Here is a 20553-nt window from a genome sequence, read left to right as displayed (position 1 = left end):
ATATGGAGGCGGAGGAGGTACTGGGGTGAGATATGGGGGCGGAGGAGGTGCTGGGGTGAGATATGGGGACGGAGGAGGTGCTGGGGTGAGATATGGGGACGGAGGAGGTACTGGGGTGAGATATGGGGGCGGAGGAGGTGCTGGGGTGAGATATGGGGACGGAGGAGGTGCTGGGGTGAGATATGGGGGTGGAGGAGGTGCTGGGGTGAGATATGGGGGTGGAGGAGGTGCTGGGGTGAGATATGGGGGCGGAGGAGGTGCTGGGGTGAGATATGGGGGCAGGAGGAGGTGCTGGGGTGAGATATGGGGGCAGGAGGAGGTGCTGGGGTGAGATATGGGGGCAGGAGGAGGTGCTGGGGTGAGATATGGGGGCGGAGGAGGTGCTGGGGTGAGATATGGGGGCAGGAGGAGGTGCTGGGGTGAGATATGGGGGCGGAGGAGGTGCTGGGGTGAGATATGGGGGCAGGAGGAGGTGCTGGGGTGAGATATGGGGGCGGAGGAGGTGCTGGGGTGAGATATGGGGGCAGGAGGAGGTGCTGGGGTGAGATATGGGGGCGGAGGAGGTGCTGGGGTGAGATATGGGGGCAGGAGGAGGTGCTGGGGTGAGATATGGGGGCGGAGGAGGTGCTGGGGTGAGATATGGGGGCAGGAGGAGGTGCTGGGGTGAGATATGGGGGCGGAGGAGGTGCTGGGGTGAGATATGGGGGCAGGAGGAGGTGCTGGGGTGAGATATGGGGGCAGGAGGAGGTGCTGGGGTGAGATATGGGGGCAGGAGGAGGTGCTGGGGTGAGATATGGGGGCAGGAGGAGGTGCTGGGGTGAGATATGGGGGCAGGAGGAGGTGCTGGGGTGAGATATGGAGGTGCGGATAACGGATGCTTTTGCAAACCAACTTATGCAAACCAACAGGACAAAGTCTCCACGACAGGAGGGGATTTGCAGAGGGAGAGGGCTAGATTTTGTGAGTTTTTGCTGTTTGCAAATCATCCCTTAATTCCCAATTACCCTGCTCCAGCCTCTCACTGTGCGAAGAAAGAATCTTTGCACCTCATGATTGGGGCGCTAACCAGGAATGTCATCTCACTGCAATCATCATTATTGCTCAAACAGACAATCCCAAATGATGGCCAAGATTAAAAACCTGAACAGGGCTGCCTGTTTACTGCTCCGTGTTTGCACATCGCCTCGAGTCAGATATCTTAATCCCCTAGTTTATTTTTCTTTTGAGTCGGGGGGGAGGGATAGATGATAGGGGAGGTGGATGGGGAGAGGAGGTGCACAGGAGATGGGGGAGGTTTCAGCAGGGTCCATGGATCACGTGCAACCCCCACCCCCCCTGCCAGCTTTTTTGACTTATCGTTGGCTTCTCTTTGTTTGCAAATCGGAGGGAATCTCAGGATAATCCAACGCGTGTGTTTGTGTGCTGTGCATCCCTGAGCTGGGGACAGACAGGAGGAGGGTCCAGGACGCGGGTGAGTACTGTACCTGTACCCGGGGAACTCGCAATCCGGGAGAGGAGGGCAAACTTCCCCAGGGCAGCAACCTTTCCAAACGCCCACCCCCCACCCCCCCAGGGTCTCAGGGTGATGTTGGCGGGTTCCCCGCTTATCATTGATCAGTTTCTGCAGTCCCGGTCAATTTCAGAGCAAAAAAAAAACAACGAACAACTTTACCAGCTCGCGGAGAGAAAACTTTCAGCAAAGTTTTACAAACTTTACGTCTCTCTGCTTCTTTCTCTGTCTCTCTCCCTTTCCCTCTTCTGTCTCTCTCCCTCGCTATATCTCTCCCTCTCTCTGTCTCTCTCCCTCTCTCTCCCTCTCTTTTATCTCTCCATCTCCTTTCTCTCTGTCTCTCCCCCTTTCTTTTCTGCCTGCCCCTCTCTTTTTTTTCTCTCTTCCTGCCTCAATCCCTTTCTTTTCTCCCTCTGTGTACCCCTCTCCTTTCTCTCCCTCTCTTTTCTCCGTCTCTCTTTTTCTCTTTCTCTTTTTCTCTCTCTTAATCTTTTGTTTTTTTTCTCTCTCACACACACACACACACATCCACTGGTGTTTGTGAATTCCCGCAACGAATTTAACCACCTTGTGGTTGCTGAGAATTTTAAACTTTGTTTTGCTGCTGGGACACTCGGCGGTGCCTGGATGAAGCGGGAGAGAGGGGACAGAATGAGGAGCTTCCGCTCAGTTGGAAAACCCTGTGTTTGAAATGTGCTATTTTTTTTCTTTTTGAGGTGGTGGGGGGAAAATGTTCTGAAAACCAGGTGAAATGGAGAAAGAATCAGGAATTCTGATTCAAACTGCTTCTCCTCCCTCCTCCTCCCTAAACTCTCTGGGTCCCTCATTCACTTCATCCTGTCCTTTGTTTTATGCTGTCTGGGTTGGCACAGATTTGCAGTGTGGGCTGGGTTCTGCTATTAATGCACAGCCGTGGGGGCAGGGAGAGAGAGAGAGAGAGAGAAAAGGAGAGAGACTCCTGGTGCATGCTTGATTCTCGGCCATTCAGCCCCTCCAGCCTATTCCACCATTCGATTAGATCTTGGCTGATCTGAATTTTAACTCCATTTACCCGCCTTGGTCCCGTAACCCTTAATCCCCTTACCCAACAAAAATCGATCAATCTCAGTTTTGAAATTTTCAATTGACCCCCAACAGCTTTTTGGGCGAGAGAGTTCCAGATTTCCACTCCCCTTTGTGTGAAGAAGTGCTTCCTGACATCACCCCTGAACGGCCTGGCTCTAATTTTAAGGTTCTGCCCCCTTGTTCCGGACTCCCCCCACCAGAGGAAATAGTTTCTCTCTATCGACCCTATCAAATCCTTTAATCATCTTAAACACCTCGATTCGATCACCCCTTAATCTTCTATACTCGAGGGAATACAAGCCAAGTCTATGCCAACCTGTCCTCGTAATTTAACCCTTTTAGCCCCGGTATCATTCTGGTGAATCTGCACTGCACCCCCTCCAAGGCCAATATATCCTTCCTGAGGTGCGGTGCCCAGAACTGAACGCAGTCTCCAGATGGGGTCTGACCCGAGCTTTGTACAACTGAAGTATAACTTCCTCCTCTTTGTATTCCAGCCCCCTCGAGATAAAGGCCAACATTCCATTAGCCTTTTAAATTTTTTTTTGTACCTGTCCTCGAGGTTTTAGTGATTCTTGTACTTGGACCCCGAAATCTCTCTGCTCCTCCACAGTTCCCGGCTTCTCACCATTTAGAAAGTACTCTAATTTACCTTTCTTAGATCCAAAGTGGATGACCTCCACTTCCCCACGTTGAACTCCATCTGCCACAGTTTTGCCCACTGATTTCCCTGTGCCCCCCCCATTTCAATTTCCTCCACCCTCCCCACTTCTCTCCGAAGGTGCTAACTCTCGCTGGGGTACAGAACTACGGGAGTGAGGCGCGATGCCCTTCAGTAACTCATTCATACAGCCATTATTCGTATGTGAGCTAGGAGTTGAGTGCAGGTGTTGGCTATTGGACTACAAGAGGCATCACAGCCAAGGCACATCCTAATCCTGTCCCTCGCCTGACGCCCACATTCGAGCAGGAGTCACTGGGTAGCAGTAAGGAGTGGAAGCCAGGAACACCGAGGCCCCTCGTAGCATCCCCCCAGACCGGTACCTCGGTGGAGATCAGATAACTTGGGAATTGAACCCGAGGGGACGGGGTGGGGGAAGACCTTCCTGATCTGCCTGGCTGAGGACCACACCGTGTGCACTTACCCACTCCGCCATTCATGGAATCATACAGCGCAGGAGGAGGCCATTCGGCCCATCGTGCCCGTGCCAGCTCTTTGAAAGAGCTATCCAATTAGTCCCACTCCTCCTGCTCTTTCCCTGTAGCCCTGCAATTTTTTCCTTTCAAGTAGTTATCCAATTCCCTTTTGAAAGTTATTATTGAATCTGCTTCCACCGCCCTTTCAGGCAGAGCATTCCAGATCATAACAACTCACTGCATAAAAACATTTCTCCTCATCTCCCCCCTCTGGTCTGTTTGCCAATTACCTTAAATCTGTGTCCTCTGGTTACCGACCCTCCTGCCACTGGAAAGAGTTTCTCCTTATTTACTCTGTCAAAACCCCTCATGATTTTGAACACCTCTATCAAATCTCCCCTTAACCTTATCTGTTCTAAGGAGAACAACCCCAGCTTCTCTACATAACTGAAGTCCCTCATCCCTGGAATCATTCTAGTAAATCTCCTCTGCACCCTCTCCAAGGCCCTGACATCCTTCCTAATGTCTGGTGCCTAGAATTGAACACAATACTCCATTCGACCAGCCTGCTTTGATGGTCGTGATTTTAATAATCGTGGGAGGGGAACCTTGCTGGGACAGTAAAGACGCTGTGTTTGTGCCTGTAAATCCGTCTTTTGGATGAGATGTTAAACCGAGGTCCCGTCTGCCCCCTCAGGTAGACGTAGCAGATCCCAAGGCACTATTTCGAAGAAGAGCAGGGGAGTTCTCCCCGGTGTCCTGGGCCCAATATTTATCCCTCAGTCAGCATCACTAAAACATTACTTGGTCTAATTAAATTCAACTAAATGGTTTAATGCGTTTGATACCTCAGCTACGATGCCCATGCTCCTCTCTTGGTTGAATAGCCTCAACACATGGGAAGAATTGGGTGAGGTGGAGGAGGTGCAGCTGCCCAGTGTAGTGAGAGTGCGTGGCCTCAGGAGCGGAAGGGAAGCAAAATTAGTGCAAAAGTGAGTCACAGTTTTACATTATGTAGAATTTACAGCACAGAAACAGGCCATTCGGCCCAACAGGTCCATGCTGGTGTTTATGCTCCACACGAGCCTCCTCCCTCCCTACTTCATCTCACCCTATCAACATATCCTTCTATTCCTTTCTCCCTCATCTACTTATCTAGCTTCCCCTTAAGTACATCTATGCTATTTGCCTCAACTACTCCTTGTCGTAGCGAGTTGCTCATTCTAACCACTCTGGGTAAAGAATTCCCTAAATTCTCTCTGAATAAAGAATTCCTGAATTCCCTATTGGATTTATTAGTGACTATCTTATATTTATGATCCCTAGTTCTGGTCTCCCCCACAAGTGCAAACATCTTCTCTACGTCTACCCTATCAAACCCTTTCATTATCTTAAAGACCTCTATCAGGTCACCCCTCAGCCTTCTCTTTTCTGGAGAAAAGAGCCCCAGCCTGTTCAGTCTTTCCTGATCGGTATAACCTCTCAGTTCTGGTATCATCCTAGTAAATCTTTTTTGCACCTTCTCCAGTGCCTCTATATCCTTTTAATAATAGGGAGACCAGAACTGTTCACCGTACTCCCAGTGTGGTCTAACCAAGGTTCTATACAAGTTTAACATAACTTCTCTGCTTTTCAATTCTATCCCTCTAGAAATGAACCCCAGTGCTTGGTTTGCTTTTTTTATGGTTTTATTAACCTGCGTCGCTACTTTTAGTGATTTGTGTATCTGCACCCCCAGATCCCTCTGCACCTTTACCCTGTTTAGACTCTTATTTTCCAAGCAGTATGTGTCCTTCTTATTCTTCCTACCAAAATGTACCACCTCACACTTATCTATATTGAAATTAATTTCCCAATTACACGCCCATTCTGCAAGTTTATTAATGTCTCCCTGTATTTTGAGCATTGCTGCAGTCAGTTTGTGTGGGGTTACTGGGGGTAGCTGGGCAATGATCCATCTGCGTTAGGAGGGGGCAGTTTCACCTGGTAATTGGCCGTGCAATCTTTGGGGGAAGGGGCGGGTTTTGATACTTCAGAACAAAGCCACTCGCTGCCTTGTACCATCTGTGACTTAATCCCCTCCATCTCCTGCCCCTTTTTGTTTTAAATGTTTAGTGCTGCCTCTGATCCTTTGTGTCCTGTAGCATCTCTTCCCCCCCCACCCCCACTCCGATTCACTCATCTGCACCGAGATATCTGCTTTTTGGAACCTTTTTGATGGCCCTCTTCCTGCAGTTAAATTAACAGTGAATAATAAAAGGGAGATGGGTTTGAGGCTCTTTGGGGGGTGCGTATAGGTCTGGCAAACAACTTCTGTGTATAGTATCACACTGGGTTGGCACCTTTACCCACTGGGCCAGTGAGATGCCCTTCCTTCTACAATGTGCTGTGTAAAATCATACAGCACAGAAGGAGGTCATTCGGCCCATCATGCCTGTGCCAGCTCTTTAAAAGATCTATTCCTTAGTCGCACTCCTCCCGCTCTTTCCCCACAGCCCTGTTATATTTTTCCTTTTCAAGTATTCCTCCAATTCCCTTTTGAAAGTTACTATTGAATCTGCTTCCACCGCCCTTTCAGGCAGCGCATTCCAGATCAGAACAACTCGCTGCGTAACAAAAAAAATTCTCCTCATCTCCCCTCTGGTTCTTTTGCTAATTTACAGATTTTAAATCTGTGTCCCCTGGGTTACCGACCCTCTTGCCACTGGAAACCTTTTCCTTATTTACTGTATTAGCAACATTCCCTATTCCACAGAATACAGCACTGGTTTTATATATCTTATCATTACTATATTAATCTGTATCACTGTTTATAGACTATGGTTAACTTTGTCAAACCTTCCCACTGTGTCCACCCTCCAGTAACTCGAGAATAAATAGTTGTTGCTGTGTGACTTGTAGAGGATGAGCATTGGCAGATATCCAACTGTAGGGGGCATCACATTTCCCTTATCCCCAATCCCCCCCACCAGCTCTGTGTGTGCAGTTTCCAGGAGGGATCATAACAGCTTGTGTTTATATAGTGCCTTTAATGTAGTATAATGTCCCAAGGCGCTTCACAGGAGCGTAATCAGATAAAATTTGACATCGAATTTAGACCAGGTGACCAAAAGCTTGGTCAAAGAGGTAGGTTTTAAGGAGCATCTTAAAGGAGGAGAGAGAGGCGGAGAGGTTCAGGGAGGGAATTCCAGAGCTTAGGGTCTAGGCACGGCCACCAATGGCGGGGCGATGAAAATCGGGGAACAGCACGAGGCCTGAATTGGAGGAGCGCAGAGATCTCGGAGGTTTGCAACGAGGTCACTGAATGGCGATGAGAAGCCGGACCTCTGAGCTTCTCTGTTTCCCCTCTGTAGCCCACGAACCCCCAAGTTCGAGACTTTGACACGGGCTTGGATCAGCTAAATCGGTGCCGATCAAAGATCGTAAACCCGGGAAGAATTCCACACGGAGCTGAGTTTAAAACGTTCTGATCCTGCAACTCCGTCTTGTCACCTCTCTCAAAACATCTCCAAGAATTTCACTTGGGAATATAGGAATTGGTAGATGAAAATAGACCAGGGTCCGTCTAGTTCACCTTCTCCCATCCCGGTAATCCCATGATACGATGATAATGGGAGTTATTGACTAATCACAGCCATCAATCTCTATCACTGAGTCTCCAACAGACCCAGACATGAGGTGAGGAAAATCCCCAGTGGGGGAGAGCTTCGGGAACCAGAGGTCCAAAGTCACCTGTTCCTCCCGAGCCTGTCACACTCGCCACACGTCAGGTCTCAAATCGCTCATATACTGGATACCAAAATGTTATTTACTGAAAGAAATCTCACCAATTTGCATTTGAATGAATCAATACTAACTGCTCCCACCGCCTCCCTCGGGAGACTTTTATAGATTGACCACTTGCTCACTGAAATATTGTTTCTGCAGATTTTTAAAAAAAGAACTTGCATTTATATAGCACCTTTCACGACCTCAGGACGTCCTAAAGTGCTTTGCAGCCAATGAAGTACGTTTTGAAGTGTAGTCACTGTTGTAATGTAGGAAACGCGGCAGCCAATTTGCGCACAGCAAGATCCCACAAACAGCAATGTGATAATGACCAGATAATCTGTTTTTTTAATGATGTTGGTTGAGGGATAAATATTGGCCCCAGGACACCGGGGAGAACTCCCCCCTGCTCTTCTTCTAACAGTGCCTGTAGATCTTTTACGTCCGCCTGAGAGGGCAGACGAGGCCTCGGTTTAACGTCTCATCCGACCAACGGCACTTCCGACAGTGCAGCACTCCCTCGGTACTGGCACCGGGAGTGTCGGCCTGGATTATGGGCTCAAGAGCTGTGGGCTGCTCAGGGCCTGAATAACATAGGTGTGGGGAGCTGGAGTATGTCCCTCCATTTTGTAGACTCACCATCTCGTGTTACTGCACTCCTGTAACGTGACTCCTGAGTAACTGTGGCCTGATCTACAGCTCGCTGTGTATAAAATAACCCAACAATCGAGACTTCGACCAAGTTGCTTTTCGATGAGATTGAGGAAGTGTTTTCCAACAGTTTCCTTCAGGTTGAAAGGGCCTCATTCATCGTGTTGGGCTCCTCCTAATCCCTTGCGGTGTAACTGACTCCTCTCGCATTACCTCCCCGGTGACCCATCTGTGTGCAGAGTCTCCCCCTCTCGAGCTCGGGGACTTTGTGCCCGTCTCTGCAGTTTCCTTTACAGTCCGAAAATGGAAATAATGCTCAGCGATTACAAGGGGCCCTTTAACATGTCTCAGATTCGTCGATTGTTGTGTTAGGTGTCAGCTATGGCTCAGTGGGTGGTGCTCTCGCCTCTGATAGTCAGAAGGTTGTGGGTTCAAGCCCCACTTCATGAGACTTGAGCACAAAACCTGGGCTTGCGGTACTGAGGGAGTGCTGCACTGTTGGGATGGAGACGTTAAACCGAGGCCCTAGCTGCCCTCTCATGGTGGATGAAGAAGAGCAGAGGAGTTCATCCCAGTGTCCTGGGGCCAATATTTATCCCTCAACCACTCTCACTAAAAAAACAGATGATCTGGTCATAATGCTGTTTGTGGGATCTTGCTGTGCGCAAATCAGCTTCTGTGTTTCCCACATTACAGCAGTGACTACACCTCAAAAAAGTACTTCATTGGCTGTAAAGTGCTTTGGAACGCCCCGAGGTGTTATATAAACACAACGTCTTCCTTTCTTTAAAGAGATTGGCGCCGATCCATTCCAGCAAAGTCCCCCGGGTATTGATGACGTGAATAACTAATTGATGATCAATTAACTGGTCATTCGACGCGTTGCTGTTTTGTGGGATCTTGCTGTGTGCGAAATGGCTACCTTAGAAAAGAGTCAGTGGTAGTGTAGGAATGATCAGGCAGTGGAGAGGAACCAAAGTCTTAAAAATCCCAAAAGTCCACAAAGCGAGACGGCCACTGGAGTGAAATGGCGCTGAGTCCGAATTTAAGGCCGTGCAGAGAATGTAACACAAGCTGGAGACTGGCAGCATTGGGTGGGCTGGGAGTGGCTACTGACCTTTCGTCCATGAAACGAGTCCATTGCGCGTGAAGAGGTGACTCAATGAAAGGGCAGTGTTAGCACCCAGCTTATACCTGCCAGCCCTCATTCCTGTGCTCCTAAGACACTGGGGTAGATCTCGACCCTGCGTGACGGTGTAAAACAGGGTGATGGCGGATCGGCAGACATTTCTAAATCCTTCCCACTCTTTATTTCCACTGAGCTGCAATAGAAGTAAAAATGTGGAGAGATGTGAAACGGCCGACTCACTATCGAAATATATAAAATCCTAACAGGACCAGACAGACTAGATGCAGGGAGGATGTTCCCGATGGCTGGGGGAGTCCAGAACCAGGGGTCACAGTCTCAGGATACGGGGTATGCCATTTAGAACCGAGATGAGGAGAAATTTCTTCACTCAGAGGGTGGTGAACCTGTGGAATTCTCTACCACAGAAGGCAGTGGAGGCCAAGTCATTAGATGTATTCAAGAAGGAGATAGATATATTTCTTAATGCTAAAGGGGATCAAGGGATATGGGGAAAAAAGCAGGAACAGGGTAATGAGTTAGACAATCAGCCATGACCATTTTGAATGGCGGAGCAGGCCTGAAGGGCCGAATGGCCTACTCTTGCTGCTATTTTCTATGTTTCTATCGCTCGTTTTACACTTTGAAGTGTAGTCACTGTTGTAATGTAGGAAACGCGGCAGCTAAATTGCAAAGTCGAGATCTACCCCAGTGTGTCTCTTGCTCATTCTCACTCCCTAATGCAAAGTGATTTTCCTCAGCTCTGCATGTGCGCACACAGGAAAAGCAACTGGCTATCCTTTACGGAGCAAGAGGTACGGTAGTGTAGTGGTTATGTTACTGGGCTAGTAATCCAGACGTCCTGGACTAATAAAAGAAAGTAGGACTTGCATTTCTGTAGCGCCTTTCACAACCCCAGGACGTCCCAAAGCGCTTTACAGCCAATTAAGTACTTTTTGAAGTGTAGTCACTGTTGTAATGTAGGAAACGCGGCAGCTAAATTGCGCACAGCAAGATCCCACAAACAGCAATGTGATAATGACCGGATAATCTGTTTTTTAGTGATGTTGGTTGAGGGATAAATATTGGCCCCAGGACACTTTCCCTGCTCATCTTCGAAATAGTGCCCATGAGATCTTTTACATCCAACTGAGAGGGCAAACAGGGCCTCAGTTTAACGTCTCATCCGAAAGACGGCACCTCCGACAGTGCAGCACTCCCTCAGTACTGGCGCTGGGAGCGTCGGCCTGGATTATGAGCTCAAGCCCCTGGAGTGGGGACTTGAACCCATGACTTTCTGACTCAGAGATGAGAGTGTTACCCACTGAACCACAGCTGACAATAATTAAGCAAACTTGAGATCAAATCCCATTCTGGCAGTTTGAGAATTTTGAATTCAGTTCTAAAAACGAAATCTGGAAAATAAGAAGCTCCCGGAATCAGTGGAAGTGATTGTGGAGCTGTCGGACTGGTTCTCTAATGGCCCTTTAGGGAAGGAAACCGGCCGCCTGTGGAGCTCTTTTCCTCATGGAATGCTGGAAATTCTGTAAGGTAATAATCACTGTCCATCTGTGACCAATCACTCAGGTTATCCAGACAACCAGGCTCCTTTTTTTTAATGAGCCCAGTGCGCATTCCTTGCCTGTACAATACGCTGAGACTTCATCTCCCCTTTCAGGCACGGCTCTACTGTTTGCCCAGCGAGTGGTGCAGTGGGGGGGGAGCGGAGGGGAGGGCGAAGAAACCTGGAGTTAAAAGCCGCTTGAGTTTGCGTGGGACTTTATATTAAAAAAAAAACCCTCTCCTCTTTGTCAGTTTATGCAGGTCGCGGGATATCTGGCAGCAGCACCAGGTCAACAAGTCGGCTGCTTTTAATGACTGGAGTGAATATTACTTTTCCTGTTTCCTGCTGTCTTGGGGGAAATCAGAGCCTGGGGTCAAACTTCAAAAGGCAGCAGGCCGCCTCGAGGCTCCGCATTCCCTGTGTTGAAACTCTGCCTCGAGGCCATCAGATTGCTGCAGCAGCTTAATTTACTATCGGGATCTTTCTGTCACTATTGATAAACGGTTGTGAAATGGTAGGGGTGACTTAGTCTCGTTTTCAAAAGTGCGGATGGTGGAGGGGGTCCCCGGGAGTGTGTCAGTATTCACAGGGGGTCCCCGGGAGTGTGTCAGTATTTACAGGGGGTCCCTGGGAGTGTGTCAGTATTTACAGGGGGTCCCCGGGGGTGTGTCAGTATTCACAGGGGGTCCCCGGGAGTGTGTCTGTATTTACATGGGGTCCCCGGGAGTGTGTCAGTATTTACAGGGGGTCCCCGGGGGTGTGTCAGTATTTACAGGGGGTCCCCGGGGGTGTGTCAGTATTCACAGGGGGTCCCCGGGAGTGTGTCTGTATTTACATGGGGTCCCCGGGAGTGTGTCAGTATTTACAGGGGGTCCCCGGGAGTGTGTCAGTATTTACAGGGGGTCCCCGGGAGTGTGTCAGTATTTACAGGGTGTCCCCGGGAGTGTGTCAGTATTTACAGGGTGTCCCCGGGAGTGTGTCAGTATTTACAGGGGGTCCCCGGGAGTGTGTCAGTATTTACAGGGTGTCCCCGGGAGTGTGTCAGTATTTACAGGGTGTCCCCGGGAGTGTGTCAGTATTTACAGGGGGTCCCCGGGAGTGTGTCAATATTGGTGGGTTGATCCACTCTTGCACACACCTCATGTCCATGTGTTTGTGACCCAGTTAAACACCCATCGTGGTGATACGTGGCACTGCCCCCACCCCGCAGGTGGCTGCCTTGTGACTGTGACGTGACTTGAAATTAGAGATGTTTTGTTTTTATTTGGTTTCCTGTTTTTCTCCCTCTCTCTCCGGGTGATGTAAGTGACGGACTGAGCAATGATATTCAGCCATCTGGAGTTCATTCTCACAGTGTCAGCCGTGGCTTAGTGAGTAGCACTCTCTCACCTCTGAGTCAGAAGGTTGTGGGTTCAAGTCCCACTCCAGAGACTTGAGCACATAATCCAGGCCGACACTCCCAGTGCCAGTACGGAGGGAGTGCTGCACTGTCGGAGGTGCCGTCTTTCAGATGAGACGTTAAACCTCTCAGGTGGGTGTAAAAGATCCCATGGCACTATTTTGAAGAAGACGAGCAGGGGGAGTTCTCCCTGGTGTCCTGCCCAATGTTTATCCCTCAACCAACATCACCAAAAAACAGATTATCTGGTCATTAATCACATTGCTGTTTGTGGGAACATAGGAACAGGAGGAGGCCATTCAGCCCCTCGAGCCTATTTTTTTTTATTCGTTCATGGGATGTGGGTGTCGCTGGCGAGGCCGGCATTTATTGCCCATCCCTAATTGCCCTCGAGAAGGTGGTGGTGAGCCGCCTTCTTGAACCGCTGCAGTCCGTGTGGTGAAGGTTCTCCCACAGTGCTGTTAGGAAGGGAGTTCCAGGATTTTGACCCAGCGACGATGAAGGAACGGCCGATATATTTCCAAGTCGGGACGATGTGTGACTTGGAGGGGAACGTGCAGGTGGTGTTGTTCCCATGTGCCTGCTGTCCTTGTCCTTCTAGGTGGTAGAGGTCGCGGGTTTGGGAGGTGCTGTCGAAGAAGCCTTGGTGAGTTGCTGCAGTGCATCCTGTGGATGGTACACACTGCAGCCACAGTGCGCCGGTGGTGAAGGGAGTGAACGTTTAGGGTGGTGGATGGGGTGCCAATCAAGCGGGCTGCTTTATCTTCCACCATTCAATGAGATCATGGCTGATTTATGACCTAACTCCATATACCCGCCTTAGCCCCATATCCCTTAATTGCCTTTGGTTAACAAAAATCTATCAATCTCAGATTTAAAATTAATAATTGAGCTAGCATCAACTGCCGTTTGCGGAAGAGAGTTCCAAACTTCTACCACCCTTTGCGTGTAGAAGTGTTTCCCAACTTTACTCCTGAGAGCCCTGGCTCTAATTGTTAGGCTACGTCCCCTAGTCCAAGACTGGGATCTTGCTGTGTACAAATTGGCTGCCACATTTCCAACATTATAACGGTGACTATACTTCATTGGCTGTAAAGCGCTTAGGGACGTCCTGAGGTTGTGAAAGGGGCTATATGAATGCAAGTCTTTCCTTTTTATTTGAGACACTGCCGTGCTGAAAACATTCCACCCTAAGGTCTGTATCGTGGTTAAGAGCACCTGGGTCCTGGGGCTCAAACAGAGGCACGTGGCTGGATTTTCCCCCTCACCAACCCGTCCCAAATCGGGAGCGAGACAGCGACAGCGATGGCGGGAAATTGAGGCCTACTGCTGTCGCCCCGACCTGGATTTTCCTTTCTCCCCCCCCCCCCCCCCGCCCCCCACCTCCCATGCCGCGCCCTCGCCAGGACTGAAACCTGGCCATTTTCCTCCCTCGCCCAGCGAGGCCTCGAGCTCCTGGCGGATTTCCCTCCCGCCCGACCCCTCTGACCGCCACTCCCCACAACTGCTTGGAGAAAGGTGCTTGTAGGCCTTGTGGGGGGAGGGGGGAATAGGGGTTGGGCCTCAGTGGGAGGGTGGGGAGAGGTGGGGGAAGAGAGCTCAGTAGAGGCCTCCTCTGTCACAGTTTAGGCCCCAAGTGGCTTGCCCCTTAGGCCTCGGCCTTGTTCACTTTAGTCTTCGGTGGGGGGGGGGGTCTTCTGCCCCTTTTGAAGGTCCATCACCAGCTCTTTGATTGCTGCTGGACGATCCCACGTCGCACCTCCTGATGTTCCAGATTGACAGCGGCGAGCTCCCTCTTAGGAGCAGGAGAAGGCCATTCAGCCCCTCGAGCCTGTTCCACCATTCAACAACAACAACTTGCATTTATACAGCGCCTTTAACGTAGTAAAACGTCCCAAGGCGCTTCACAGGAGCGATCATCAGACAAAATTTGACACCGAGCCGCATACGGAGATATTAGGACAGGAGACCAAAAGCTTGGTCAAAGAGGTAGGTTTTAAGGAGCGTCTTAAAGGAGGAGAGAGAGGTAGAGGGAGAGAGACAGGGGGGTTTAGAGAGGGAATTCCAGAGCTTAGGGCCGAGGCAGCTGAAGGCACGGCCACCAATGGTGGGGCAATGAAAATCAGGCAAGAGGCCAGAATTGGAGGAGTGCAGAGACCTCGGAGGGTTGATTGGATCCTGGCTGATCTGCACTTCAGCTCCATTTACCCAACTTTACTCCACATCCCCAGATACCCCATAGAAACAAAAATCTCCGATCTCAGTCTTGAAAGCTCCAGTTGACCCCCAGCATCCACAGCTTTTTGGGGGAGAGTGTTCCAGATTTCCGCTCCCCTTTGTGTGTGAAAAAGTACTTCCTGATTTCACCCCTGAACGGCCGAGCTCTAATTTTAAGATTGTGCCCCCTTGTTCTGGACTCCCCCCCCCTCCCCCCCAAGGACATGGTTCCTCTGTATCCACTCCATCGACTCCTTTAATCATTTTAAACACCTCGATTAGACTCAATCTTTTATACTCGAGGGAATACAAGTCTAGCCTGTGCAACCTATCCTCATAATTTAACCCTTTTAGCCCCGGTATCATTCTGGTGAATCTGCGCTGCACCCCCTCCAAGGCCAATATATCCTTCCCGAGGGGCGGTGCCCAGAACTGAACCCAGTTCTCTAGGTGGGGTCTAACCAGAGCTCTGTATAACTGGAACATCACTTCCACCCCTTTGTATCCCAGCCCTCTTGAGATAAAGGCCAACATTCCATTAGATGGTGGTAGAGACACTACAATTTGGCCTCAGTGCCCTCAGGTTAGGGAGAGGAAGAAGTCGGGCAGAGGTTCCTGCTTCTGGTCATTACACATGACTCCCGCCGGGAAGTGCGCGTGCACGCGTGTATATGTGTACATGCAAGTGTGTTTGCACGTGTGCATGAGCGAGTGTGAGCGTGTGAGTGTGTGCTGAGTAATGGTGAATCTAATACAGGAAATGGCTCGATAAAACCTACCTGGAGCAATTGCCTTGTGTTACTTTTATTATCATGTTCAAAAGCTGTGCTCAGGATGGACTGGTGTCAGTGATAGACACAGGCAAGGAGTCTTAACCGGGAGTGTTTGATGGGACAGTGTAGACGGAGCTTTACTCTGTATCTAACCCGTGCTGTACCTGCCCCTGGGAGTGTTTGATGGGACAGTGTAGAGGGAGCTTTACTCTGTATCTAACCCGTGCTGTACCTGCCCTGGGAGTGTTTGATGGGACAGTGTAGAGGGAGCTTTACTCTGTATCTAACCCGTGCTGTACCTGCCCTGGGAGTGTTTGATGGGACAGTGTAGAGGGAGCTTTACTCTGTATCTAACCCGTGCTGTACCTGTCCCTGGGAGTGTTTGATGGGACAGTGTAGAGGGAGCTTTACTCTGTATCTAACCCGTGCTGTACCTGCCCTGGGAGCGTTTGATGGGACAGTGTAGAGGGAGCTTTACTCTGTATCTAACCCGTGCTGTACCTGCCCTGGGAGTGTTTGATGGGACAGTGTAGAGGGAGCTTTACTCTGTATCTAACCCGTGCTGTACCTGCCCTGGGAGTGTTTGATGGGACAGTGTAGAGGGAGCTTTACTCTGTATCTAACCCGTGCTGTACCTGCCCTGGGAGTGTTTGATGGGACAGTGTAGAGGGAGCTTTACTCTGTATCTAACCCGTGCTGTACCTGCCCTGGGAGTGTTTGATGGGACAGTGTAGAGGGAGCTTTACTCTGGGGGTGATTTTAAGCACGGTGGGTTAAGAACGGGTGGGTTGGGCCGGGTGGGTGTTGAGAATTGTTGATTTTTGGGTCGCAACCGCAGCCCGGTTTTATTTCTGGGTTTAATGTTGGTGCAGAAAAGTCCAGGCTTCCCGCCGGGAACGCAAAGTCCGGAAATTTTGCGGTTGCGACCCCAAAAAAAAAAACAACTATTTTCAACTCCCACCCGCCCCCAACCCACCCGTTCTTGGGGTTTAAAATCACCCCCTCTGTATCTAACCCGTGCTGTACCTCAGTTATTTCCGAGGCTGATTCTGAATGCAAAATGTTGTGGGGAAGAGCGGAGATGAAATGAGCCACCTCCAGCTAGGAATGTTGTGATGTTTTTGTGAGCAAGGTGAAGTTCCTGCATCAAGAGTCTTATTTGTGATTGAGTAATGTGTTATGACTTTGAGAGTTTGTGTCCAGGCCTGTTGGAGAATGAGTTGGCATTTGGGCAGGTAAAGATCTGTATCGGTCTATAATTATGAAGGGTTTTAGAGCAGAGACAGTTAAGAGGAGATTTAATAGAGGTGTTCAAAAATCATGAGGGGTTTTGATGGAGTAAATAAGGAGAAACTGTTTTCTACCGACAGGAGCGTCGGTAACCAGAGGACACAGATTTAAGATAATTGGCAAAAGAACCAGAGAGGGAGATGAGGATCTTTTTAATCAGCGAGTTGTTCTGATCTGGAATGCGCTGCCTGAAAGGGCGGTGGAAGCAGATTCAATAATAACTTTCAAAAGGGAATTGGATAAATACTTGCAAAGGAAAAAAATTGGCAGGGCTATGGGGAAAAAGAGGTGAGGTTGGGGGAGTGGGACTAATTGGATAGCTCTTTCAAAGTGCTGGCACAGGCACGATGGGCTGAATGGCCACCTTCTGTGGTGTATGACTGTTTGATGCAGTTATTAGCAACACCTCATTCTGCAGTGTCTGGAGTCTCCTGTAGAAATGAAATCGGACAGTGCATTCCCAGTGCAGATGTGCTGAGTTGCTGTCCCAGGCCTCAGTTTGTTGCTTTTCGAGTTGCGAGAAGCCTTTTGTGAGGCCCCGAGCCCATCGCATGTATGATTCTAACTGTACAAAGCAAAAAAGACCGTGCATTTAAACAGCACCTTTCATGACCTCGGGACATCCCAGAGCGCTCTACAGCCAATGAAGTACTTTTTGAAGTGTGATCACTGTTGTAAGAAACATGGCAGCCAAATTGCGCACAGCAAGATCCCGCAAATAGCAATGTAATAATGACCAGATCATCGAGTTTTAGTGATGTAGTTTGAGGGATAAGTATTGGCCCAGGACACCGGGGAGAACTCCCCCTGCTCTTCTTCGAATTAGAGGCTGTGGGATCTTTTACGTCCACCTGAGAGGGCAGACGGGGCCTCGGTTTAATGTCTCATCCGAAAGACGGCACCTCCGACAGTGCAGCACTCCCTCAGTAACTGCACTGGGAGTGTCGGCCTGGATTATGTGCTTGAGTCTCTGGAGTGGGACTTGAACGCTAGCATCTGAGTCAGAAGGTCATGGTTGAAGGCCCACTCCTGGGGTTTGAGCGTGACCGCTATTCGAAGAAGAGCAGGGGAGTTCTCCCCGGTGTCGTGGGCCAGTGTTTATCCCTCAATCACCATCAAGAAAAAAAATACAGATTATCTGGCCATTTAGCTCATTTGCTGTTTGTGGGATCTTGCTGTGCACACATTGGCTGCCGCGTTTCCTCTATTACAATGGTAACTACACTTCTAAAGTATTTAATTGGCTGTAAAGCGCTTTGGGATGTCTGGAGGTTGTGAAAGGCAAGATATAAACACAGGATTTTTTTTACTCATAGTACAAGCCAGCGACGCCCACATCCCATGAACGAATAAAAGAAAAAACACTCTGGCTTTTTGCCACTGAATGTTGGGTAATGGGCTTTACTTTACAACAGACCTGGATTGGATATAACATTACTCATTGCAGACATGTGGAAATCTGAGTGTTTACGTACACCGAGCAGCAGGTCATTTGTCATCCTTATGACAAGTAGTCAAACTCTTGTACGTGACGGCTTACAGCTCCACGGGAAATAGAGTTAAAGGTGTCAGCGCCGCACATATACTGGAGGGAGAGGGGTAAGCTCCACTTAAACCAAGACATTAATGTTGGGGGTACAGGATGTGTTTAATCCGAGGATGGATTCTTTGCACCCACCCCCCCCCCCCACCCCGGCCGATCCTGTGCTCCCTGACCTACGTTGGCTGCCGATCCGGCAATGCTGGCCTCGCCCCCTCCCTCTGTAACCTCCTCCAGCCCTACAACCCTCCGAGATCTCTGCGCTCCTCCAATGCTGGACTCTTGCACATCCCCGCTCCACCATTGGGCGGCCGTGCCTTCAGCTGCCTCGGCCCTAAGCTCTGGAATTCCCTCCCTAAACCTCTCCGCCTCTCTACCTCTCCCGCCTCCTTAAAACCCACCTCTTTGACCAAGCTTTTGGTCACCTGACCTAATATCTCCTTATGTGGCTCAGTGTCAAATTTTTATCTGATTTACGCTCCTGTGAAGCACCTTGGGATGTTGTTGTTATTTGTCTTTAATGAATTCTATCATGGAGCAGTTGGGATCCCACCAGTGCTACAGACGGCCCAATGCAGGGTTCTCCCAATACGTTGGCTACTAGACACATGTGGCTAAGTGGGAATCCAGATGTGGATAATTGCATTCCTGATTAGTAAATAAAAAATTGGTATTAGACACCATCGTTGGCCTATGATCTCAATCCTCATAATCATGGGCGATTTTAACTTTCATCTAGATTGGACAAATCAAATTAGCAAAAGTAGCCCCGAGGATGAGTTCATAGAGTGTTTTAGGGACTGTTTCTTAGACCAATACGTTGTGGAACCAACCAGGGAACAGGCCATTTTGGATCTGGTAATGGGTCACGAAACAGGATTAATTAATGACCTCAAAGTAAAGGATCCCTTAGGAAACAGTGATCATAACATGATAGAATTTCACATCCACGAGGGGACATAGATTTAAGGTGAGAGGGGAGAGATACAAAAGGGTCCAGAGGGGCAATTTTTTCACTCAAAGGGTGGTGAGTGCCTGGAACGAGCTGCCAGAGGCAGTAGTAGAGGCGGGTACAATTTTGTCTTTTAAAAAGCATTTGGGCAGTTACATGGGTAAGATGGGTATCGAGGGATATGGGCCAAGTGCAGGCAATTGGGACTAGCTTAGTGGCATAAACTGGGCGACATGGACATGTTGGGCCGAAGGGCCTGTTTCCATGTTGTAAACTTCTATGATTCTATATCCAGTTTGAGAGCGAGGATCTTGGATCTGAACCTACGGTATTAAACTTAAATAAAGGCAATTACAAAGGAATGAGGGCGGAATTGGCTAAAGTGGACTGGGTAAACAGATTGGATGGTATGATGGTGGATAAGCAGTGGCAAACATTTAAAAAGATATTTTATGACTCAACAAAAATATCTCCCTGTGAGGAGGAAAGACTCCACAAGAAGGGTGAACCAACCATGGCTAACTAAGGAAGTTAAGAATGGTATCGGGTTAAAAGAAAAAGCATACAACATGGCAAAGATTACTGGTAAGCCTGAAGATTGGGAAAACTTTAAAAACCAGCAAAGGATGACTAAAAGAATAATAAAGAAGGAGAAAATAAATGGTGAGAGTAAACTAGCAAGAAATATAAAAACTGAGAGTAAAAGCTTCTACAAGTATATAAAAAGGAAGAGGGTAGCTAAAGTAAACATTGGTCCCTCAGAGGATGAGACTGAGGAAATAATATTGGAAAACAAGGAAATGGCAGAGGAATTGAACAGATATTTTGTATCTGTCTTCATGGTAGAAGACACTAATAACATACCAATAATAGTAGAAAATCAAGGGGCAAAGGGGAGGGAGGAACTAAAAACAATCACTATCACTAGAGAAAAAGTACTAGGTAAACTAATGGGTCGAAAGGCTGACAAGTCCCCTGGACCTGATGGCTTGCACCCGAGGGTCTTAAAGGAAGTGGCTACAGAGATAGTGGATGCATTGGTTGTAATCTTCCAGAATTCACTAGATTCTGGAAAGGTCCCAGTGGATTGGAAAACCGCAAACGTAACACCCCTATTCAAGAAGGGAGTGAGAGAGAAAGCAGGTAACTATAGACCAGTTAGCCCAACATCTGTCATTGGGAAAATGCTAGAATCCATTATTAAGGAAGTAGTAGCAGGACATTTGGAGACTCATAATACAATCAAGGAGAGTCAACATGGTTTTATGAAGGGAAAATCATATCTGACAAATTTATTAGAGTTCTTTGAGGAAGTAACGAGCAGGTTGGATAAAGGGGAACCAATGGATGCAGTGTATTTGGATTTCCAAAAGGCATTCGATAAGGTGTCACATAAAAGATTACTGCACAAGATAAGAGCTCATGGTGTTGGGGGTAATATATTAGCATGGAGAGAGGATTGGCTAACTAACAGAAAACAGAGAGTCGGGATAAAAGGGTCATTTTCAGGATGGCAATCTGTAACTAGTGGGGTGCCGCAGGGCTCAGTGCTGGGGCCTCA

The 20553-nt window shown here is 48.9% G+C and overlaps 1 protein-coding gene across 1 annotated transcript in view; it reads left to right on the top strand.

Moving 5' to 3' along the window:
- Positions 1–1346: 1346 nt before the first annotated feature.
- Positions 1347–20553, top strand: part of LOC137323482 (gap junction gamma-1 protein-like) — a 41119-nt gene continuing 21912 nt past the window's right edge. The window contains exon 1 of the mRNA XM_067986990.1: positions 1347–1471. The gene's annotated coding sequence lies outside the window, so the exon portion shown is untranslated. The remainder of the gene's footprint in view (positions 1472–20553) is intronic.

This window comes from Heptranchias perlo, chromosome 7, assembly GCF_035084215.1.
Source record: "Heptranchias perlo isolate sHepPer1 chromosome 7, sHepPer1.hap1, whole genome shotgun sequence".
Classification (NCBI taxonomy): Eukaryota; Metazoa; Chordata; class Chondrichthyes; order Hexanchiformes; family Hexanchidae; genus Heptranchias; species Heptranchias perlo.
The sequence above is the reverse complement of the archived record's forward strand: the minus strand, read 5'-3'. Positions and strand labels throughout refer to the sequence as shown.